The 25,613-nt window shown below is 40.0% G+C and overlaps 1 long non-coding RNA gene across 1 annotated transcript in view; it reads right to left on the bottom strand.

The window, feature by feature from the left end:
• Positions 1–25,613, bottom strand: part of LOC308120605 — a 69,594-nt gene that overhangs the window by 27,598 nt on the left and 16,383 nt on the right. The window contains exon 2 of the long non-coding RNA XR_013936026.1: positions 20,700–20,749. This is a non-coding gene — a long non-coding RNA (uncharacterized lncRNA). The remainder of the gene's footprint in view (positions 1–20,699; positions 20,750–25,613) is intronic.

Here is a 25,613-nt window from a genome sequence, read left to right as displayed (position 1 = left end):
CCCGAACCACCAGAGAGACGAGGGATGACAATCAACCCTCCCTCAGCAGCCAGCGAATGTTAATCCAAATCATTCCAAAGAAACGTGCAGCAGAATGGTTAACTGTTGTCAGATTCAGTGATCACTTCATGTTTGTGTGCAGATAAAACGAGACATCAGTCTGGGATGTAAATAAGACGTGTTTATTTGCTCGCTCCGGTCCTGATGATTCAGAGTCACATAACATCCGCAGGAGATGTGAGCGTCTGTCGAGAATCCCACATCCCCGAGGGGAAGTCAGCGAGGGGAAGTTGAGGTTAGGCTATTAACGATGCTTTACACCACTTTCTTGAAGCCCTCAGAAGATGCTCGTTTTCACTTGACCTCAAGTCCGACAACCACGCGGATCAACGTGTCTACCGGTCACAAATCGATTGTCCCTCTGGGAGCCACGTTCCCCAGCAACAGGCAACAAAGAGAGACAAACAAGGCGAGAGCGACTCCATTCAAACGTGAGCCGACCACGTGACGAGAACAAGAAGTGATCTCCTGTCAGCCGGTGACACAAATGTGAAAAAGACAAAGCGGCGGCCATCCTGACCAACAATTAACCTCCCTGCTGGATCCGGAAGAGGATCCTGTTTTTTAACGCAGTCCGAATGACTCAGGACCGCACAAAAGGTCACGATCAGGTGACGTTCCCGTTCACTAACAGAGCTCATCTCACTTCAGTGCAACGGGATATTGTACAAAGCTGAGCCAACAATCGGTCTCGTGATGCGAGTTCCGTCGTGTTGGTGCTGTAAAAATCTCCATGTTACCCAACTGATTTCACCTTGTAAATTTCCTGCCACATCTCCAGACCCAGCAAACAAAACTCCAACAAGAAAGATGACTTACGTGCCGCATCAGAAGCCAGAAACACTAAACATATCTTTACTATTGCATCTCTATCTACTGACAGTATCCTTCCACCTATTCATGCATCAATCTACATACAGTATATCTATAAAGCATGACATGTATCGCACGCATACTAATCGATAACAATAAATGTTGAAGAAATTCTATATAAATCGACAACAGATCAAACAAATAAGATTCAATTTATAATGATGCGCCATGCTTACACACAGTTTTGGGAGTTTACTCATGTATGGAACATTTTTCCACTGAAATCTACAAATGTGTTGTATCAAATTAAACAATTCAGGAGAGGGAAAAATGTACTTCCTGTCATTAAAACTTGGTTCAATGGTCATTTATTTTTCCATAAGAGCCAGTAACACATATCTCCAAAAAGATCTCTGAATGTTCGTTTTTGTTTTTATAACCAAGCAGCATCTGTCCCTAAAGGAAACTAACCCTCAGTTTCTGCAAAAGCTTCAAAATAATCGGATTTACTATGAGGATACATACCAAACACAGATAAAATCTTATAAAATCATAATGACAAAATTTGGTTCGGCACTGATCAGTGCTCCTGGTGATGTACGTCTCTTCTCAGTAGTAAATAAATTGATCAAAAAACACACTTGCAGGTCAATCCCTTTAAAATAAATACCAACAATCAAGAAATTTCCACATAGAACTTCAGTGGGGGTGAAAAATGTGAGGGCCAGCAGGATGCTTTTCCAGTTCAAATGTATCATCGTCTTTGTGTACACTTGTCTGTTGTTGAATTTGCACCTCAAAAGCCCAGACTGAAGCTGATATCAGTGTCACCCTGCGGCACCTGCAGCCGGTTTATCTCAGAACCCGCAGCCAGTTGGCTCGTGATAAAATCCTTGCTTTCATTTTTAAATGAGGAACCGTAAAGTTAGTCTCCGGTAGTTCGTTATCCTGCCGCCGCTTCCTGATGAGCCAGCACGAAAAGCACAAGGCGTTAGGGTTAGGGTTAGGGCGAACAGAGTAGGACGGCAAGTATTCACAACTGCAAGCTCAGACAAATTTATATTTACTTTCCTGACTTAGTCTAAAATCAGTACCACAATCTTAATGCAAGTCTTTTCATCCTTGTTGAGTACCAGGCGGGAACAAAGCTTTTGTTTCATCCATTATTAACAGACAATCTCGGCCCGTTTGGAGATAAATAAAGATGTTTGACATCTGTACCTATCTGTTACTATCTATTTAGTCTTGTATGCATTTCTGGTGTTTGGATATTTAAAGGTTTGACTTAGCCTGGTGAAACAAGCCTGTTTATGTGAATGTATAGTTATCAGTTTAAGTTAATGAGCCACACTTTCCCAAAATAACTCACATTGTATAGCATGATCAAGTGACATGCTCTGAGACAAACATCACAGTTTGGTCATAATCATTAGTATACTTTATTTTCTTACATCCCCATCATGTGCCTGCGTGTTTATCACCCAGAATAATACAGACACGGTCTGCGTGCATGTCAGTGTGTTGCAGACTGTTTGCTGTACCGATTTGAGATAACTTTGCAGGCCTCCCACAGTAACAGACGAGACGGCCACGAGTGGGAGAAGTCTCACCTACACACAAGAAGTAGTACAGACTCACAGTTGATACGATAATGTTTGCTCTCGTTTTGAATATCCAACATGTTAAATAGAGTATGTCTACATAAATTGAGTGTCCGATGTTTAAAATCCTGCCAGGCCGTTAGGGTTAGGGTTAGGCCAGTGCACAATTCAGGTAACATAGGATTAATTTACGTTTAGGTGAATTTTTTGTCACTGCAATGTAAAAAATGTGTCAGATAATTCTTTCTTTGTTGTTGATGTGCGTTTTGTTTAGCATCCACAAATTTAGATTTGATTAGGTAAACCTTTACCAGTCCCACAAATGAGAAACTGTAGAGGAAAACTGATATAAATATGATCTCTAGAGGCTCTTTCAGGCAATTTCTGGCATAATCTCCGTAAGATTATTTGAGCTTTAATAAGTTGCATTTGAGGTTATTGTAATTTTTGCAAACAGCTATAGTAATTCCTTACAACCACAACTTTTCTGATCTTTTATTCTTCACAATGTGGCTTTAATGCTGCCATCCAATAAAGTCACATTTATTGGAACTTGATTGTACTCATCTCCAAAGAGGAGGCAGATCAAGAATTAATGAATAAGTTTAAAGAAAAAAAAATTACTGATGTTTGCTGTTGTTTAGTTATCACAATCTGGCAAAAATTCACTATTAATAAAGGTTACATATAAGTGGATCCAGATTTCAGATTTTCATAACATAATAAGCAACATAAACAACATAATTTCTGGTACAGAAAACTAAAAATGCAACCTGAATAACTCCAGAAAGAAATGTGAAATGCGATGACAACAAGAGCAAATCTCTCAGGAAACACCACAGAAAGTGAAAACTACTAAAAATGCACACAGGTGTGCTGCAGACTGCCAACCAAAACACACACATGCCCGTATTTTCCCCTGCTTTGCAAAAAAAAAAAAAGATTATTAAATAAATCAATTGCTTAGTATTGCACTTTTGTAAAGGAAGTGTGATGCATTTTCCCGTGTGATAAACCAACACCCCGGTTATTTGGCAACTCAAAACCTGAAAATGTTACGAAACACTGGCAAGTCACCGTTTCACACACGTCAGCCCTCCAGCCGTTACATATTGTGAAGGTGTAACTGTGCAGGCTGTGTTTCAGGTTGAAATGTCACATTTAAGCTCACAACATCATTTACATTTCCAGCTATGCAAGAGCGATAGTTGTCAGACAGAAATGGAAGTTGATACAAAGATCAATAAGATGCATAACAGACTTTATTTACACCTCTTGGCCTTGTGACGCAGAAACCCACTGGATGCTCTGCACGTGGGAGACAATCATCTCACAACTGACTTTTTAATCCGACACGCAGTCATTTGTCTTGGCAGCAGAAAGGCGGCCTCACCTTTTTCGTGACACCAGAGTTAAGAGTCATCTTTTTGCCGAGCATTGGTTTGCGAGCGATGTAAACATCTGACCAGCAGCTGCAGAAAACAAGACTTTTTTTTTTTTTTTTTTTTCTTTTACAGGCTTGAATTGCCGTAAGACCGTGACAAACCTGCCCAAAGCAACTTTGATGCACAATCCTGCACTCTGCAAACAGACATCGCTGCAATGAGCCGTGCGTAAATGTGAAGGTGGATGACGTGAAATGGTGATGGGACGGTTGGATCAGACAGAGACTCCCCACGTGAGCCGATACCCACTAATTGCTTTTGTATGGGCGCTTTCTTAGGCACTAAAGCTTTAATAATTCAGAGACTCAGCAGGCTTTTGTCTGACAGAGTCATTGATTCTGACCACACTGTTGGTGGTCGTTTTCTTTCAACCTTTAAGGGCACAGACATTTCTCCATTTTAACTGGAACCACGTGTCTATTAAAGATAAAGCAGTAACTGTGTAGCGCAGCAGTGTCAAACACATTCGAGTTCAGGGGCCACATAGAGCCCATTTTCATCTTGAGTGGGCCGACCTGGTAAAATACCGGCAAGTTTTCTGAGAAATCTTTCACGATTTGCTTGGTGGTTTCGTGAGCCAGACTGCAGCCTCTCGTTGGCCCGGTTTTGGCCCACAGGACTTATGTTTGACACCCCTGATCAAGTGGCCGCCCCAACCAGGACGCCGAGCCCACGAGACTGAACCAGATGCAACTACTGGAAACAAAAACAAAAAGTATGAAAAGTGTGTGTGGGGGGGGGTTGCAATCCTGCAAGAATCCTAACTGGCAAGCGTCTGACAAGCCAGTCCAGTAAAAATAATAAAGATTATCCTGATTCAACTCTCTGGTCTCTGATGCAGCTTTGATTAGTTTTTTTATTCTGTGCCAGCTGGAAGATCTTTCTGTCATTTAAAGCACTGCCACAATGAATCAAGATTGTATATCCTTGTTTTTTTTTTTTTTTTTACTTTCCCTGCTTTGGTACAGACCTCCTTCGTTTAATCTACATTCTGGTCTATCTTCTGTGAGCCCCTAAAATGACAACCTGAACTGGAGATGCCCGAGGGTGTAGAGTCAGACAGAGATAGAAGTGTTATCTCTGCATACACCAACTGCAGGATGATCCCGATTTCATCGTTTTCCCTATGAGTGTGAACAGGGGGCGGAGGGGTGGGGGGTATGGGTTTCAAACCGAACTGGTATGAGTTTCATCTCATAACCTAAAGTTAAAACATAAAGCATGTTTTAGGTTAATTGATCACTTCAATGTAATACTCTGCAATGGGATCAGCTCCGGGTTTCTGTAACAGTCAATCAGATAAAGTGCAGCTATAAAAGAAAGATGGATCTGAAAGGGAAGATTTTAAGACAGAGAAAAGAAAACATTTCTCATTGAAAAATAGACACAAACTTTACTTAACATTAAGAATGTCTATAATTTTCATGTGATTTGATAATATTAGACCATCCTGTGCACCTCTAATGAGTCAGTATGTTCACACATACATGCGGGTATACAAGGTGAAATACAGACACTGTAATCTTATTTAAACTACTGACGCCAGGTGTTACTACTGACATAAACCTTTAACTACTGAATTGACTAGATTTATTTTCATCTTTTGCATGTCAATTTCTAAGTTCCAGATAAATCAGTGTGTGATTATTTTATTTTTATAGATCATGCATTGAATCTGTGCTGCCCTTTTTCTCTTCTCTGCTGGTTTGGACATTTTAACACCAGGTTAAAACAAAATGCAGTGTCATAAGTGTTAGCAGTAAGATGGCCGGAGTTCAACAGTCCAACAGATGAGTAATCGGGAGGACTAATGCGATCCTTCCTGACATGCCGAGTTCCATTTATGCCTTAGGCCTTTCGGCTCAGAGTTCCTTGTATAAAAGGGAACAAATACATGCACTCCTTCCTCCCTACAGCATTTCCCTTCTGAGTTCGGGATGTGGCTTCTTATAGGTAGGCAGGAAATTAAAATATGCACTGATAGCACTTTACTGATTTTGTATTTTACTAGCCGAATGGCTGTTGGAGCAGACACATTTTAGTTCACTTTATGATTCTATTGAGTCACTGCTACTGATGTTGTGTCAGCCCACTGTATTATCTCTCCCTCCTTATGTTTTTATACGTAATCTATGTATGACCGTCCTTTATGTTTTATACTTCCCTGCAACACTAACGTTCCGACGGCGACACAAAAAAAAAACCAAACTGAAATGCCCCAAAAGATAACTTTAATATCTTGCAGTTATCTAATAATAGTGCATTTTACAAATGTGTGACACACTGGTGAATGTTGTTTGTAGTGGGACGGTTGTACTGAGGAGATGCACTGTAAAGCTGCAAAGCTATTTTTCTTTACTTTCTATGAGAAGCACGCATGGGAAATTATATCAGCAGTGACTGGATAGGAGTAAAATGGTCTAAAACAGCAAAAAATAAATAAATAAATAAATAAATATATATATATTTAGGTCCTTCAATATAAGGCTCCAAACAGGCAGGTACTGTATACATATTAGTAGATCAGGGTTTATTACACCTGGAGAGATTTTGGTTTGATAAAAGGAAATACTGTGAAACTCCAGCTCGTGCTTTCATGAAGACACGGCGTCAGATCAGCTCAGATAAGAGATCAGGTGGCCTGCTTCTGATCAGCCTACCACAGGTTTGTTGATCATTTCCCCGCTCGGCTGCAGCATGACTGATGAACAGGAACAAGAGGGGATTCCATCACAAACAAGCCATTTCTCATATGTGAAGGTGGTTCAGGTGTTTACAGGAATACAAAAGAGATTCCTCGACTCAAAGTGGTTGTGCTCCGTTTCGGGGAGAATCGAGAGTTTAGTTTGACAGATTTTGAAAAACAAAACTGAGAAAACATTTGTGGCTTTCAAGAGTTTTACTTTTCATGGAGGCAAAAGTGTCGCACGCTGACATTTAGTGCTTTCTGTGCAAAAACGTGTGGCGAATGCAACCACGACACTGTGATCTGACGTAGCTCTAAATTTGCGTCTTTCCCAGTCATTTCTCTCTTTTTGCGCGATGTCACACAACAACTCCACCACACTCTACATCAGTGTATCACTCGTTCTGTTGACAATAGCAAACTGATATATTTTTAATAATTCTCTGATTCAGTTTCAGTTCTGGATTCAAATGTCGATATTGGCTGCTTTTCTCAGCTATCTGTTGTTCCAGGTGCATAGAAGGCCCCTATATACAGTGCATTCACACCATAATCTCAGAGGGAAACTGAAACTCTCAATCTAACAGTAAAGGTGGAACAAACAAATTAAACACAAGTACGAATAAAGACAAAAAGAAGGAAGCAAAAAAGAAAAAGAAAAGCGGAATAAATGACATGTATACCATCTATCCAGCCAGGTTGTTCTGGATTAAAACACTAAAATGCTGGAATAAATCTACCTGCTGCATTTTATTAGTCTCTCCCTGAAAATACACCCGCCACAGCCTCCTCTGCGATATATTCAGGTGGGTTTTTTTTGCCAAAAGCTCAAAGAAGACGTCGGTTTCCCACGGCAAAGCCAACAAAGCCCACCTCGGCTCATCATGCTGCCTCTCCTTGCACACTCCTGCACATATCTGCATATTTTTAGACTGCAGCACATGTACAGAAACAGCACGATGTACCTGCTAGTTACAGCTGAGTGCAAGATTCAAAATAGCTGCTCTCTTTAACATAAAAGGTCATGCTCATGTGCTCTAAATGCCAGGCTAAAAAAACCTCAGGAAATGCAAAAAACTGCAGAAAGGAAAGTGACATTTGATATTAGATTGATGGCATGGCAAGAAAAATATCATCACTCTTTTTGCTCTTACTACTGTTGATGGTTTCAGAAATTAGTTAATCAATTTTTTTTTTTAAATGCTTAAATTTAGCCGAGTGTGTTGATGCTTAAACCAGCATAAAAGTCTCTAAAACATAAGCCCTGTGCGCCAAAACCGTCCTGCGAGAGACTTCGATCTGAAAAACCAAACCACCAGGCAAATAGTAGAGATTTCAAGTAAAACTAAAGATTTTTTTTAAACAAATTTGTTAAAATGGTAAATGAACTTCACTTACGTAGCACCTTTGAACTGCGTGAGCAGCCCCAAAGGACTTTACATTGTTCATCACATTCACACACACACACTCACACACCAATGCAAGGCGCTGTCACTCCAATGGGGGCAGTTTGGGGAGCCCAAGGACACTTCAGCATGTGAACAGGTAGAGACGGGAACAGAACCTGCAACCTTCTGCTGTGGGAGACGACCTCTCTACCAACCAAGCCACGCCATAGCAGACACATCATTAAAAACCTGAGCTGAAATATCAATGCTGCTGCCATGAAAGTCAGCTACCTTGTCGCTATCAAACCAGTCTTAAAGCCATGCTGTCAGGGTGTAGAAATACCCATAATGCAACAGCTACGTTTTTTGGACATTTCACTGTATTTGTCACTAGAAAGCCTCATTAAAATCGGATTTAAGTGGAGATTGTAGTCATTTTCTGCATATAATTGTTTGTATGTTGTGGTGCAGAGTACGCATGATGAAAATGTCGAGTGTCACGAAACAAAGGAAAACTTGAAATTTCAAAACGAACTCCTTCGCCTTCGAAGTCCAATGAGTTTTACACCCTGGTTATAAATTAATATAACTTGAAGTCAGTGTGATTGATGCAAATTGGATTTTAGTTGAAAAGAAAAATCCTGTGAAAAAAAAAATTAAAAACTCCAACTGCACTCCTAATCGAATCACTGGCTTTGTTTTCGTCAAATTACAAACTTCGAAAAATACAAGCTCATAAAATCAAAGCTACAATTTCCGTTCGTCTGCAAAGCTTCTCTATGTGCCGCCTGGAATACAGTTCTGGAGGGAATAAAACATTTCAAATTATCGTCTCATGCGTCAGAGAAGAGAGAGAGAGAGAGAGAGAGAGAGAGAGAGAGAGAGAGAGAGAGAGAGAGAGAGAGAGAGAGAGAGAGAGAGAGAGAGAGAGAGAGAGAGAGAGCGAGAGAGAGAGAGAGAGAGAGAGAGAGAGAGAGAGATGGCCTCGCCCCGAAAAAACGGCAGCTGGGCTCATCTCCAAGTCGCTGACTCAGTGACGCTAGCGGGATGGGGAATGGCGTAAATGCTGGTCGACCACAAACAATGAACATGTGCTCAAAGTGCTGCGTTATCCAGCGCGCGCGACCACCACAACCACTCACTGGGTTTTCTGTGAATGTCCGTCATTCAGTGGAGGCAAACAGTTGCCGCTGCCTCATCGGTAGTCTGCTGTGCTGCAGGGGAGTCGGGCAGGTCAATCAGTTCGGGTTGTTGTACACACTTATTTACAAGATCCGAAAAAAACTGAGTGGTGCACATACATTTTTATTCGATCAGGAGCAGAAGAATAAATGTGATTACTCCGCATTGTGAAAAGTGGAAAAAATTTATTAAAAAAATCTGCAAGGATTCCACACAGGAAGTGGTGAAGGAAAATAAATCAATATATCTCACTGAAATTACAGCAGAGAGGTGACAGTGTCTTAATTGAATCTAAGGGATTTGAGGACGGAAACCCCTTAGTATGAAGGAAAAGGCAAAAAGTGTCCTTAAATAATCGAGGCAAATATAATTACTGACTTAAAAATGTAATACTCATCCAAATTTGTGCCGACATTAAGTAAATTAAGTAACGAGAAACGTGATTGTTCAGTTCATACCATGTGGGGTATTATGTATTGAAAGGCGGCCTCTGATTGGTTTGTAATCCTGTGAGTCATACTGACACATTCAAATGCCGGGGCACAGGGGAGGAATTTTAAATACTTATATTATGGAGAATATGCAGAATATCTATGGACCTATGATCGATTGAATGATCTAATTTTTCATTTCCAAAACCCAAAGCATAGATTTCTGGCTAAAACCACGACGGCAAAACAGTCAAAGTGCTTCTCAAGGTGAACAAGGCTCGTACCAAAACACTCCGTCCTGTTTCCAGCGGAAAGCTCTAACAATCTAACCACTCATAAATCCTTCAGAACTGATTAGAATCTGTGATTTAACCTTTATCTGTGTAAACAATATGGACTATTATAAGTACTGCACAATCTCATCTATACCATTGTCAATGCTTCGCTTCCACATCTGTTACTTTAAATAACATATTAGTAAATTCCTTTAAAAAAAAAAAAAAAAAAAGATAAGTTGCAGAGTTTAGATTGATCCCTGCAGCCCACATCAAGGTGACCGACAGCAATCAAGAAAACAGATCATTTAATTAAAAAAGTCTCAGCCCACGTCCAAACATACAAAGCAGGGCATGACAGGCGTCGGTGAACTTAAGGTTCATTAAATTTGAATAATTCCACGTCAATTTGTTGGTTGTTGATCTTTTTTAGTGCGATGCGGTGAAAGTTACCAGCACAAGGCAGAGTTACGACGCCAACGTCCCCACCACAACTGAAGGAGGCGCTACCTTCTGTCACCATCTGCTTTCTTAAACTTTGAGTCGCGCGGCCGCCATCGCAAGGCACACAGACACACAGTGAAACAAACAAATGCTCCCAATCTTAGATTATGGCGATTTAATCCACAGATCTGCCACAGAGGCTCCTGTCCTTCACGAGCTGGATGTTATTTACCGCGATGCTACGTGCTTCACGACTGCTGCTCCAGTCGGCGCTCAACCATTGTTGCCTGTATTTCCTGATAAACTGGCCCTCTCTTCTCTCTTCGTGCACGCAACACAAACACACTGGTTTCAATTCATACACAAAACTCCTCTACATCTACAGCCGCCTCTAAATATTCGCAGGATAAATCTCCGGCTATATCCCAGTGAATTCAGTCTGGTGCCTTTTCCAGTTGCTCCGTATTGGAATACTCTGCAACGGACCTTCAGACTTTCTACATTTACTCCATTTTCACAAACACCATACGACCAATAATGAAGGATCGCTGCGCTTCATCCTGAGCTTTTATCGATTTGTTTCTTAATACAGGTCACTGTTAACAGTTTAAATACTACTTCCTTTATTTGAAGATGGCGTGACACTGTATGATTGTATATTTTTGTTTCTATGTTGTTTTTCTCTGTGTCTCCGTGCTGCCAGGTCGTCATTGTAAATAAGAACAGGTTCTCATCTGACCCACCTGGTAAAATAAAGGTGAAATAACCAAAAAAAACAAAAAACTAACCCAGTTCAACAGGGAAAACCAAAACATCCACAGAGAGAAGATGCCAAGATGTAGAAAGGCTCCAGGAAATGTTCTTCCTGTGGGGTGAGGGTGATAAGCGCGGTGCAGATGTTTGTTAAAACCTATTTAAAAAGAAAAACAGCACCACGAGTGACATCCGCTATCGCATCTGAACTAACACACAATTTAAAAAGTAAGGAAACAGGACATAATGTGATTTAGAAGCCAAATATTAATGCCACAAAGATGTCATTTCGTTTCACCAGGGCAGTGTGCGAGAGATAAGAATAAAGTGGCCAGCCGGTGGGGAGTGTTTACCTGCGTGACGTGTGGGCGTGAGCTGGAAGTGAGACTGGATTACTTAATGATATTAATCTCTCATTTTCCTAGCTGGCCCTGCTTCACGGAGGGATCCCGAGCTGATTTCCCTAAGCTGACACAAACAGCAGGTTTCACCACACATGACTATTTAAAGTTCTTCTATTTTATTTATTTTTTTAAAACAACACTGACAAGCTCCTGACACTAATCGTGCTGGTCCTTATTTAATCAGGCAGACGGTGTTTTTAATACTGTATTGATTCTCATAGAGGCCTTACGCAACCTGCAAGGACACAATACCGTCTTTCAAGGTGACAAACAAATGTTTACTTTTCTTTTCAGAGCTGCCCTGCAATGTCCCTCGAGCTTACGCAACATCGCCTTACGCAACAGAGATCCTCAAAAACCTAAAGCCGGCAGAGATCAAATTTCACGGTCTCTTCAGGATCACTTTGCTTGAATTTTGCTCTAAATAAGCTGAATAGAAATGATCTCATCTTACCACAAATTGAGTTTTGTCATTATACATAATACTAGACTTGCAGGTACTTAAAGATATATTTGACGTTTTGCATTTTCTGACGTGTGTCTGTTGTATCGACGGCCGCAGAGTGAAAGAGACGCTATATTTGTACTGGAATCTTCCGTCACAACCAAAATTCAGTATTTTACCAAGTTTATTTGTCTAGTTTACGACAAAGTGTCTCTCCACATGTGGCATTAACTTATTCCTGGGAGATATTTCCACATATTTACTGTAAAATGTCTATGATTACATGATGATGAAACACATCCTCATCACTCATCAGTATATTTGTGTTTTTATCAAGTTTTAGTGTCGGTATGTGGTCGGGGTGCTTCACCGTCACCATTCTGGTTGCTTTTATGAGCATAATTTCTGTGTTTATCTTAAAAAAAAAAAAAGAAGCCTAATCCATCAAATGTGCTCCAAAATGGATTAGAAAGCTGAATCTTTTATAAGACACAATTTAAAATATGTGTACACTGAGAATTTTTAATTGTCAAACGCTATTTCTGAACATAAGTCAGTATAATGTCAGATTTTGAAACAAAATCACACATATTTCACCACCTCTCATTTAGATGTTCTTGAATTGCTGATACTTTAATGTATATAAAGTCAGTCATACTCAAGAGATTATTTACATACAAAAGAACCCTACTACATACGACTTATTCGACTCACAGGGTGCATGTTCAAAACAGACTCTGCCACTTGCCTCAGCTGTACATGTACAGTGAAAATCCTCAAGCACATTTTATTTGTATATCTTAATAATAATGCAATCGCTCACGTGTACTAACAAGAAAACAGACATTTTCCACCAAAGCAAAGGAGACAAACGCGGTGGTGTTTATGCACATGTTTAAGAAACAACAATAACACACTAATAATCAACAACAGTGTTTTTTTCCTTTGTTGTAGTAACGTTAAATCAACTATTGTTAGTTCAGGAGCAAATAAAGAGACACGGGTTAGAGAAGAAATATCACTTGTTAAACAACATCGGCCAAAAATAGGACATGTTTGTATTTCTACAAATAGTTTAACATAAATATTGAAATTTTAAACCAAGCACAGTATTTAATGTGGCAAACACTGTACAAAGTCTGATTAGACGCTCAATTTAAATCCCATATTTTCACTGTTAAACAACAACTAATGAAAACGTTGATTTATTTATTTTATTAAAATGCCACAATACACACAGGGCGAGAACTGACATGATTTTCATTTCCCATCTGTGCTTTTTATTTATTTCCAGCCGACTCATAATGAACAATAGGCTGCCATTTCCCCGAGGGGAATCCATCTTCACACAGTAAACTCACGACAGTGCAACCGTAGAAATTTGAGGGAAGACAGAACTCTCCATTTTCCCCAAGATAAATTGCTGTTTTGAATTTTGCTGCATTTAATTCTCCACTCCCACTTTGTTTGGACGACAGTTTGAAAGCAGCTCGGAGGCCCACAGCTACAGTGTGACATTAAAACTAAACCCACGTGCGTCTCATAACCTCTGCCGTGTTGCTCTGCAACCTAATTTAGCTTCTCTGATATCCAATTCACGCTGACTTAAAGTGAGACGAAGCAGCGGGGTGAATATTATGCTCCCTACGACCGCAGGTTGACTCAGACGCACACGAAACACAACTCTCAAGCGTAAAGATGTGAAACTTTATAAGTTCAAAGAAAATGAAATTCAGACAGAAGAGGGCAAATTTCTCAGCTGGGTGTTTTGTTGAAGCTGCTTTAAAGAGGTGTTTTTGATTTTCCTGTAGTACGCTTCTGACTGTGCAGAGACACATGACTCAGATATTGAATAATAACTTTTTGGATGAGTCTTTTCTGAATCATTTTAGCAGCAAATTCTAAATAAAAAAAACGGAATGGGGGCAATTAAATCACAATAAAAGCTCTCTGATGCGTTCAACAACTTTCTTTACACACATATGCATACACACCACTAATTATTCAGGTATATTTGCACTTTCTGCATTATATTTGAGGTATAAGTTTAAAGTGATGCATCATCAATTCCAGCTTGTGTGAAAGTGACTTTTCTCCTCCATGTGAGAAGAAGAAAAAAAAAAATGTGAGAAAGGAAAAACAAAACCCTAAATGTCAGACGCCTGTTTCCTCATCACACAGGAAGCTTATCAGGCTGTGACATTTTCATTATCTACGCTTTTTGTTGTTGCTGTTGTTGTTCTTTATAAAAGGTGAGTCAACAAGTGCGGAAACCACGAATTTTACTCGTTTAGGGTTTTTTTTTCTCCACAAACAGATATATATATATATATATATATATATATATATATTACTGCTTTCTAAGGATAAGATGACATATAATCACGGGCTGTTTTCCACCTTTTCTTGATGAAACCGTGAACATTTGCGCGTCGTATTAAAGCGCACAGACGTGCGTTAAAAGGCGCAGACGCGCCACAACTTTAATCCGAGTACAAAACGCCAAAACACGGTCAAACGTAGAAAATTACCACTTGTTTTAACACGTCAAACACAATAAAATAAAACGGGATTTTGCTTCGGGTATTTAAGAGTTTTTGTTTGTCTGGAAGCAGCCGCTGATCCTCGGAAATGCGCAGTTGTAAAGAGACTTTCTGCAGATTTTCAATTCCAACGTCATCGCTCATCTTAACAGGAAATAAACTATTTAATTCACAATATTCCAAAGTAACAGTCATCTGTAGTGTGATTGGTCATCGATCTGGGTGGAAAGATCAATTTTCTCTCTGAAACTTTGTTCGCTTTCCTTTCTCGACACATTTTATGTTGATTTATCAAGAACAGATTATAAATTTATATAATGTAATATTGTGCTATTACAGAAAAATAGATTTAAAATTTTATGATGAGTTTTCCCCAGTGTTGTCGAAATGGGATCATTTAAGTGGAACCACAATTCCTTACCGTATTTTCCTCGTGCGTCCCAATAATAATAATAATAATAATAATGATAATAATAATAATTTTAAAAATCTACTTATTATTTATAAAGATGGGTTGTTTTTTTCTTAATCAGAAACAAATTTGTCTTTTGAAGGTGAAAGATTTTCAAGAAAATGGTCAACTTAATCTTTTAAGCTATGCGCATTTTATTAATGTTATTTTGCTTTATGTATCATGTTATTTTTGATCATCGTGTCCTTAAAACGCTTGACTAAAGGAGTTAAATCGACTGCTTTTCGCATTAAAGCTTCCAGACAACTAAATAAAGTCTGTTGCGACTGATTTCATGGCAAACTTATAATCCTATATTTATTAGTTATTAGTAGCATTAAAATAATATAGATTATGTGACATTTAACAAATAAGGTTACCTGGATAAACTGAAAGTGCATAAACAAACGCGTGGGTCTATAAAAACATGTCTGAATACTTTATAAGTTCGGATCATTTAAATTAACAAAGAGACCTTTGAATTAAAAACTTGTGAAACACTATCTGAAGCATATTACTGGGATTTTATCGCTCTTTACCGGAATAAAAGTGAGAATTTTAACCGAAAACAGCTGATCACACAATCCTCTGATGACATACCTGTCATGTAACACAAAGCTCCATTTTTAAAGTAAATTTTTAATTTCCTGGTCTGGAATAGTAGTTTTTAATGGTGTTGCGTCGAGATACGACGGAAATACGTCGAAGAATTAAGTTTAAAGAAAAACCTGGACGGTATTTTAGGCGATTGTCAAACTGAAGACTGGCACAAAGGAAAAACAAAGTGTGGCGAGCTGAGTGTTTAATTTGGGTGAGGGCTGCCCTCTAGTGGACAGAGAAAGTAACTACAAAAATGTCTCTCATGACCTTATGCGAGCGTCAGTAAAATCAAGAAAGCCCAGCAACGTAAACACTTAATGACGTACGTAATGACTTAACAACTGTAACAACACTGGACCACAGCTTCCTGAAAACCAGAGCTAAAAACCAGGCAGTAAAGTCCAGATTCAATTGAACCAGCGGCGTCAAACATTTGAGTTCAGGGGCCACATTCAATTTCACATCGAGAGGGCTGGAACGGTGCAATAGTGCCATAATGACATTTAAATTTTGAAATTTAAAGTTTCTGCTCCCAAATCCCTGAAGGGAAGGTCATGTATTACACTGACCAGGCGTCGTATCCGATTATAATAGGAGACTACTACAATATTTGAGATACAATTTTCTCCCAGGGTTAAATAAAAATATTCTGATTCTGATTACAAACAATGGTTTTCAGTGTTTTATGAATATACTTTACATATGAAAATGTAAAAATTACAAACATTTACTGACACTAAAGATCTAACAATGTTTTAAAACTTCTTAAAGTAATTTACTAGATATTTACTGGATTTATTAAAAAAAAAATTATGGCTATTTGGTTGTTAAACATGTTCAACAAGTGAGTGCTTCTGCACCTCTTTCAAAGTGGTTATGAGAAGTAGCAACAAATGCCAACTACTGTCAACAGAAACTAAAGAGAAGAAGAAAAGAGCTGAGATGAAAGAATGATGTGGGTGCTGTGACTAAATCAGAAAGCGTGTCATGGCTGATAACGAGTAAGACTGTATTCAGAAGACGCTTTTAAAGTTAAAAGATTGGGGAGCGCTGCTACAGAAAATTGAATGGTCGGTTAATAGTGACACAAGTCTATATGGTTATGAAAGATATGAGCAGGATACAGGAAGTCAGAAAAGGCTTAGGATGACCTCACAACCGGGGTCAGTCCACGCCTCCGTTTGACCCGACGCTACAGTTTACATGAGTGGGATGGAACGCCTGCGCCCCACACAATGAATGAGGAATCGAACACGCAATCTAATGAGCTCAGTCATAAAGATCACATCAGAAAGACAAACATAGTTAGAGAGCACACAAAGGACTATTTTAAATGGACGACAGAGGGAGCACCGAGAGAAAACACACACACACACACACACACACACACACACACACACACACACACACACACGCACACACACACACACGCACACACACACACACACACCGGCTGCGCATGCACAATATTTACATTTCTGATAAGTCCGTACATGATGCATATCAACCTCACAGCCCCCCCCCCTGCCAAAAAAAAACAAAAAAACTTGGTTGACTCATGACTATTTGTAACTGATGAGGCTTTTCAAAAGAACAATCTCACAGTTTCATGTTCACACAAACCAAAACCAGCTTGATTCAAAGCAGTACTAATCATACTCATACACACTCACACAATCATCCAGTTAAAACAAATCGTTTTTGATCTCCGTCAGTCGTAGAATCGTGCCGTCTTATGTTTTTTTTTTTACCAAAAAGCATTCATGAGATTAAAGTCGGACTTTGTTTTTGTGTGTGTGTGTGTGTGTGTGTGTGTGTGTGTGTGTGTGTGTGTGTGTGTGTGTGTGTGTGTGTGTGTGTGTGTGTGTGTGTGTGTGTGTGTGTGTGTGTGTGTGTGTGTGTGTGTGTGTGTGTGTGTGTGTGTGTGTGTGTGTGTGTGTGTGTGTGTGTGAGAGATAAGTCCGTACGAGATAGCACAGGAAATATTTGGATTTAAATTTAAAAAATGTGCTCGGTTTATTTCTAAAAACCAGTAAATGTAAACATTTTAAGATTAGGCTGATCTGCAGTGATTCCACTGAAGATATTGGCGACCACAGTCTAGTTGTGTATCATGAGTAGTTTCGTGAAAACGGGAGTAAAATTAGTGAGGAGTAATATTAGATAACAGGGAAAACAAAACCGATAAGAACACACCACATCATTAATGTATTCGCAGGAGTGCGCAAAGAAGAAATGCTTCTGTATGAAACTATACTATAATTTCAGATTCTGATAAAACAATTTCATAAAACTATCTTCAGATTATTAAACCCTCACCACAAAACTGTGTGTTCTGTCTTCATCAGTTTCAGCCTCTCGCTTTATGATCTCAGTTTATTCACTTGTGGTTCAAGTTAATGTGACAGAAAGAGGTAGATTTATGTCATAAGTTTAGTCAATAGCCTGGTAGGATAGAAATGGACTTAACATCGATATAAAGAATGTAAATAATGACATTTTAATACAATGAAGGAATATATTTGTTATCAATCACTTATTTAATTATGTTGGAGAAAGTTTAAAGATCCATACCAGACTGGGTATATGAGAGTCCTTCTATGTTTAAATCCCAAAATATTTCAACCTTTGGTTTGAAAACTGATTGTTGTCTATACATAGTTGTACCAAAAATCATTTAAATGAGCACTGTGGGTCACTGCGACCGACACTTTTTTCTTATTTGTGTGTCAAACTTCCATTCACTCAACTCATAAATCTCCCCGCAGCTCAGATAAAAGACACTTGAAGGCAGTATTTTCTAAAAAAGAAACGTATGTCGGTGGGAGAGTGCCGAGTGCTACTCTGCCCGGCAACACGGAGCTGAGTCATCTCAGTCGCAGGCCTCCCACGCCTACCCACGCTGCACTGCTCTCCAGCTCTCTCGGTGGTGGAGGTGCACGGCCGCGATACCAAAACTAAGTGCATCACTTCATCCCAGCCCACAGAGGACAAAAAACACATGTTTACGGTAAAAACGGGGAGGGGAGGCTTGACGGTATAGGGGGCTGGCATAAGAGCCTGTGAGAGTAGAAAGAGTGTGTGGGTGGGTGTGTGTGTGGGTGTGTGTGTGGGTGTGTGTGTCTGAAACGTCTGATGATCTATAGACATGAAAGGGTGAAAATTGAAAGAAGTGGCTGAAGCAGTTTTTGCTACTGTACTTAGGCAGGTATTACTTTTCCTACCTACATTTCAACAAACACATTTGTGTTTCTACTATTTAAACCAGCTTGATACTTATTTTTACATCTATGAGGATGATTTGAAGTTTAACCCAGCGGAGTCAAACACACTTTAGTTCAGGGGGCCACTAGTGTCATCTTGAGGGAGACCGGTAAAATAGTGCCATAAAAACCTTTTAAAAAACAGTTATGGTTTATACGCTGAGTGAGCAACTTACATGGGTATAAATTGAGTTTAATCAACCCAGTTCTGTGCATATATGTCCAAAAATACAGGAATTAAAAAATAAAAAACAAACACACAAAAAATTCAGGATGGAAAACTGAGTCCTCCCATTTGGGCTGATGTCAGTTTGCTTATGGCAAACCACAGTTTAGACTGTTGTTTATAGAGTTTATAGCAACCACGGCAAATTAAAACATTATCTTCTGTTACCAATATCAGCTGGATCCAAGACAGCTGCGACTCTTAAAGGTCAGTTTTCAACTCAACAGTAACTGCATCAGTGCTGAATATACTGATTCCTAACATGTTTCCTCTAACTGGTTCACAATAAAAGCCTCAGACTGGCTCCCGATGGAAATGCTTTCATATGTAACCAGGACTTTTCATTTTGTGGAAGTAATAACCGGGTCCATCCACGTCCAAACAAAAGTTTGAGAGCCAGGCCAGATCTGAAATTACACGAGAGCCAAATCATTTTGCTCGGAAATATCTGACGTGAGTTTTTAAGTTTTTTCATCTTCGTACGCAGCCATGAGCCGCATATGACTTCATTTAGATGTGTGCAGCACAATCATACCACCACCATGATTTACAAATATGAGTTGAATGTGTTCGTTCTGTTCATGAGATTGTAGAAGAGAGGGCGCAGGCTATGTCAACTCTGAATTTGGGCTATGATTGTTCTACGGAAAAGACACACGGGGTCAGCGACAGGCTTTACTCAATATATGTTTCAGGAAAGATAAAGTGTCGTCTCAGTGCAGAATCCTTCTGATTAAGTCAAAACCTTAGATTTTTCTGCCAGATAAAGAAATAGAAATTGTTGAAAGGGTCTACATGTGCAGTGATTTTGCCTCCACAAGTGGATAAAGCACTTTATATGTCACTACAGGAGAAAACAGTAAGAACAGGGAACCACTGCTGCTTGTCTGAGAAAACAGAAAACTACATCGCCGTCTATGACTCTCTCACGACAAATCAACAAGTGAGTGTGTAGGGTTGTGCAATACGAGTGTTTCTGATCGCCTCCTCATGTTCACGGTGGTACAACACAGACCCTCCGTGAAGTGCGTCACTGCCGACTGTGAAACGTCATTCCAATGCCCATTCTCGCCCGCAGCAGGTTAATGGAGTCCTGAATTAGCGGCATCACATCCAACATAATGACGGCGGCTCCAGAATCTCCGGGCGACGCGATACCTCGGCTTTCACTTCAACGCTTCGGAGGTGCGGTCAGTGCGTCACGCTGCGATTACATGACTAAGTCTGGAGCGGCGAGCGGCACAGCTGATATTCACTGCAACCTGGACGACAGCCAGAAAAGCTGACAGCAGTTGTGTCCCTTTATCCACGGCCAGGTTTTGTATTACGGCTCCTATTTTTAGGCCACCGCTGCAATCTGATCTGCGTTTGCTATTCAGAGTGACACAGAAAACACCAAAAACTACTAAACAGCTTTTTAAAGACTCATGATGAATAAAATGACCTTAAAAGAAAAACGTAAATAGTCCCTCAATTCACTGAAAATGTGGTAGTTGTAATATATTCCTTGATACTTTCCTTCAGGTTAGATTTTTGTTTTCTACAATCTCACATTATGTTAATTCATTCAGTTCAATTAAAGCTGATCTCTCTCTCTCTCGAGTAGTCCGTCCGTTAACACATAAAAACAAAGTACTACTGCGTTCACCTTAATAACAACCAAGAAAAGTCCAAAATGCTTTGACTCACCAGTTCGTGTCTGTTCATCCTCCTCTTCATCCCAAAGGCTTCAGTGAAAACTAAAAAAGAGACAGGAAGAGAAGGAGAGAGAAGGAATGTTTTAATCACCACGAAGGAAACAACTTATCTTCCCACTCACATCGCTGAATGATCCAAATCCCTCACACACACACACACACACACACACACACACACACACACACACACACACACACACACACACACACACACACACACACACACACACACACACACACACACACACACACACACACACACACACACACACACACACACACACACACACACACACACACACACACACACACACACACACAGAGATCAAGCTAAAAGGTCAAGATCAATCACAAGGCGAGAGGGACGGATAAAAGACGAGTGGTCGAGGCTCAGAGAGAAACAGAAAGACATAAAATGAAAGATTCAGAATAGAAAGAAAGAATGAATAGAATGTTAAAAAGAAAAGCAGATGACATGAGAGAGAGCAGAGCAGAGCGCAGCGAGAGAGAGAGAGCGAGAGAGAGAAAGCGAGAGAGAGAGAATGAAAGAAAAGCATGGCTGAGTCATCGGTAACCACCACTTCCTCCGACGCACTAAGAGCTCCACTAACTTTCTGAGACGCACAAACACAAGGATCTCCTGCTTCAGCCTCCCTCAAATGGCTCAAACTGTGTGTGTGTGTGTGTGTGTGTGTGTGTGTGTGTGTGTGTGTGTGTGTGTGTGTGTGTGTGTGTGTGTGTGTGTGTGTGTGTGTGTGTGTGTGTGTGTGTGTGTGTGTGTGTGTGTGTGTGTGTGTGTGTGTGTGTGTGTGAGAGAGAGAGATGTCATCTCGTTTTGGGGCGGTTTGAGGGTTCAGGCTGGGATACGGACGTGGTTAGACATTCGGGTGTGATGGATAAAGTTAGTCCAGATTCTTCACAATGATGGAAGAAGAAGTCTCCCCGTGTGTGTTTTTTTAAGAAAGACGCTGAGAAGTTGACTCGTGAACTGACCTGACTGAGAATGTCGTGAGAAAAAAAACATGTACTTTCCTCTTTCTCAGAATTCCCACTGGAATGATTTCTGTAACTTCTTTTTTTGCATACTGTGAATTTCTGCTCTACAGCTGCCTTAAAGAGACAGATCAACAGGTTTTGTTTTTTTTGGGGGGGGGTAAATGTTTGAGAAAATATAATAATATTAAAGCTTGAGTTTTGTCATTACTTGAACAGCAGCTCACGTTTATGATTCACTCCAGTCCATTCAAGACCAAATTGTTTGATTGAAGAACAAGATGAAGCAAAAATCTAATGATACACAGGAGAGATTGACATCACAGCCCCACCTATAGAGCTCGATTGGAATGACCAGCTGAAGTAATCCCACCATTACTGTGACTTTTTGTGCTTTTCATAAGTAATCTCAGCCTTGGATGACTTTGTCATCAAGTTTTGAATTCACTTATTTGTCGTGAGCGCAGCGATCGATTGGTCAAGATGTTGATTCAAATCCTATGTATGGTCACACCGAGTCCTTTGAATAAAACGATCTGCCAAATTAAACACTGATATGTTGTATGTTTATATAATTTGTCCCATTCTTAAGAAGAGTGAAAATAATGCCCAAAAATGGTGTTGTATCACATTTGTAAACTTCCTTCCACACATGGGTCACATACCAGGACCGGATGAGGAGATAAAAGCCACTGAGCAGCTCTAAATCTCACTGTGTACACACAAATATTTCAATGTGCTTCATTTTATATGAAAGTTGAGTGATGGAAACTATTTTCACCGACGACTCTCATGAGCAGCATTTGGTGCAGACAGCATAGTTTAACATCTGTTTCAGCTTTGGCCTTTGGAAACCTTCTTCTTTAACTTCAGTATCCTTTGATTTGCTGTTGCTTCTTAAGAAATGCTTTGCCAGAACACGGTTTACACCCAAACACCACAATTTATTGGACATTTGTTGAACAAATGTGTCAAACCTCTGAAAGAGGGAGATTCCAAGCTGTTTTATTAGAAGTATAGTTTTAGCTTCATAAAAAGGGCCACAGTGACATTTAACTCTGCTGAAGTAATGTAACCATGAGAGAGACCATATCAATCCGCGATATCAATACTGTACTTTAACACGCCCGTCGAAAAACTGCACATTTGATCTGGTGTGAAGACATTTTACAGTGATTTAAAGCTCTGTGAAGAACCTTAAGTGAATCCGGAGGTGAAATTACAGGTTTACGTAGCTGCATGGATGCCAATTTTAATTGAATTTATTATTCTTGTGCCCCGACTACATGCCGAATTGTGCTTCCTTCAAGTGGAAATGGTTAACTTTCATCTCATTCTGGGTCTGTTATCTGTGAGCCGAAGAATTCCAAACATCTGTACTCGCAGCCAGTTTGATATTGGGCAATTCCTAAATGCCCCGGAACAAACATGGCGCTGTGAGACAGAGTGAAACCATAATGACTTGTCCAGCCAGCGTGTCATCAGTGCTGCGGTTGCGCCTCATCCTCCAGTCCCCTAGATGTTCATGCTTTCCATTACAGTCCACACCTACAGTATAACTCAGCCGCTCTCGGTCATGAGTGAAGTCCCACGAGGACCCGTTCGGGTCTCCTATCCGGAGGAAATCGCAAGAACTCCGAGCCAACTTTGTAAATACACACATCCTCTCCTCTGCAGTTCCCACACTATTCCCAACACGCTTGTGCAGACTCTCTGAAATGACCAGCTTGAGTATGAAGCTCATGCTGGTTTTAAAGCAGACACACTCACAGTAAGGGAAATGGGGAAGATCAGCGGCTTTAGGTTAGTCTGCTTAATTACACATGCAACATGTGACGCATCTGCAGTACTACTGCTGTAATTCAGACTCAGAAGATGATCTCATACCCTGTACTGCATATTCACTCAAGATCCTCAAAAGAAAACGCTTCATACACCCTCCATGTGTGCCAAAATAAGTCTACACAACTGAATCAACTCTTTATTTTCAATGTAGCTTAATGAAGAAGATGATAAAACTAAAGGCAACGTTGCTCTTGATGAGTAAATTGCAGTACTTGTTGGATTTTTCTGTCCAAATGAGACACATAAACAGATCTGAAGGCTTTAAATTAACGTTCTAAGAATATGCAGCCGTTAAATATGTAAGAAATTCAAATCCATTCTTGTTACGTTTCTTTGAACATCTGCTTGTGTCCAATTACACAGTCCAAACAGGCTGCAGTTAGTAATTTAAGGTTACATGTGTTTTTTCCTACAGTAAAGCAGAAGAAGGGAGAAAACATTCGACCACACCACAAATGGAAAAGCCACACACACACGCCCCCGTTGTATTTTGGCAAATTACATTGTCTGTTTTTGAACTTGTCTAACAACCAGAGAGGATGTAAATGGCTCCTGATCGCCTTATTTTGAAATGGATAGTTACATGCTTGTAAAGTGAAATACTTTTAGGAGGGGCGTGAAAGACGCACACACAAGCACGGTGTTGCTTCAAGCTGTAAGAAACCTTCTGACAGGATGATAACATCACTACAGTACAGCCACAACAATTTGAATTAGGGCAGCATGAGAATATGATAATGTTTTGTATTGCAAAATGATGGCTTTTGAGTTCAGAATTTCAAATAATCTCACTTTTGCTCTACTTGGACTTAATTTCAGTCATTGTCAAACCAAACTGTGTTGTTTTTATTTGTTTGTTTGTTTTGATGGTACTTCCACAGTTCCCACTGGCAGCCTCAAAATTACTCAAAAAGTATTTTTCCTTAATATGCTGTCGCTTTGTGCTTGACTTCTGGTTTGTTGGCATTATGGATGATGGATAATGTTGAAATATGAGCTGTTGTCAACACAGATGGGTTTATTGAGGCTCCATCTGATATCTTGACATGCAGAGGCATGAATGCACAGAGTGTGGAAACACAATTAAAGTGAGTCCAGTCAGTCTTCTGTGATCGAGTATGTACATCATGCAGCTCTTGTCCAATGCAGGACATTTGTCTGCATGTTTGGTAGTGGTACTAATGCTGAAGCAGCATCATTGCCTTTGATTCAGAGGACTGAGTCACTGGTCAACTCCAAGCGTGCATCATCCTGGGGAACACACACATTTTAACGCAGTGGATCACACACAAAGACGTGATTGTGAAATGAAGACGATGACAACAAACTCCACAAGAACACGTTTCACGTTTAGTGAGTTTCCACAGGAAACCATCGTGAAAATTGCATTTACGCTGCAACAAATATAAAGTTCTTGAATATTACAATGTCGGTGCTTCCAAAGAAACACAAGCAATCTTTATATTTCTGAGCCACAAGAATCAGGAGAATCTAAAATTCAACAAAGTTGTTGGGGTTTTTGTTTTGTTTTATGCCAAATAAATCCTTTTATTGGTTCTAATGTTGGGGCTTAAATATATTTCTCAAACCATGACCCCAACTATGCGGTGTGACTTCAGTTCCAGCAACACAGAGACCTATTTTTAGTTGCATTACAGCTGCGTTACTTCACGGATGTGCAGCACCGAAAATGAGAATCGATGAAGCGCTGACTCAGCAGAGCAGCAGGCGTGGGAGGATTGTGGAAGATTAGCTCCACAGATGAGTCGGCGACAACCATCGCACACAATATCAGAATGAATCGCTCCGCATCTATCTTTAGTGTGTGTGTGTGGGAATCAAACCAACACCTGCTCGGATCAGTGCAACATGGCCTGTAAAGCGGCGCGAGATGAGTTTGTAAAAACACACCGCAGGAGGAGGGCAAAGCTTAAAACGCGCGGCATAATGAGAAGCAAAAGCTTGTTTACTTGTCTTGTGTGGCTGACGTTGACATAAAGTGAAGAAAGAACAGCTGATCGAACAGATGACACACTTTCATTTCATTTCCTCGTTCCTTAAGTTGTTC

The sequence above is a fragment of the Lipophrys pholis genome, assembly GCF_963383615.2.
Source record: "Lipophrys pholis genome assembly, chromosome: 15".
NCBI lineage: Eukaryota > Metazoa > Chordata > Actinopteri > Blenniiformes > Blenniidae > Lipophrys > Lipophrys pholis.
The sequence above is the reverse complement of the archived record's forward strand: the minus strand, read 5'-3'. Positions and strand labels throughout refer to the sequence as shown.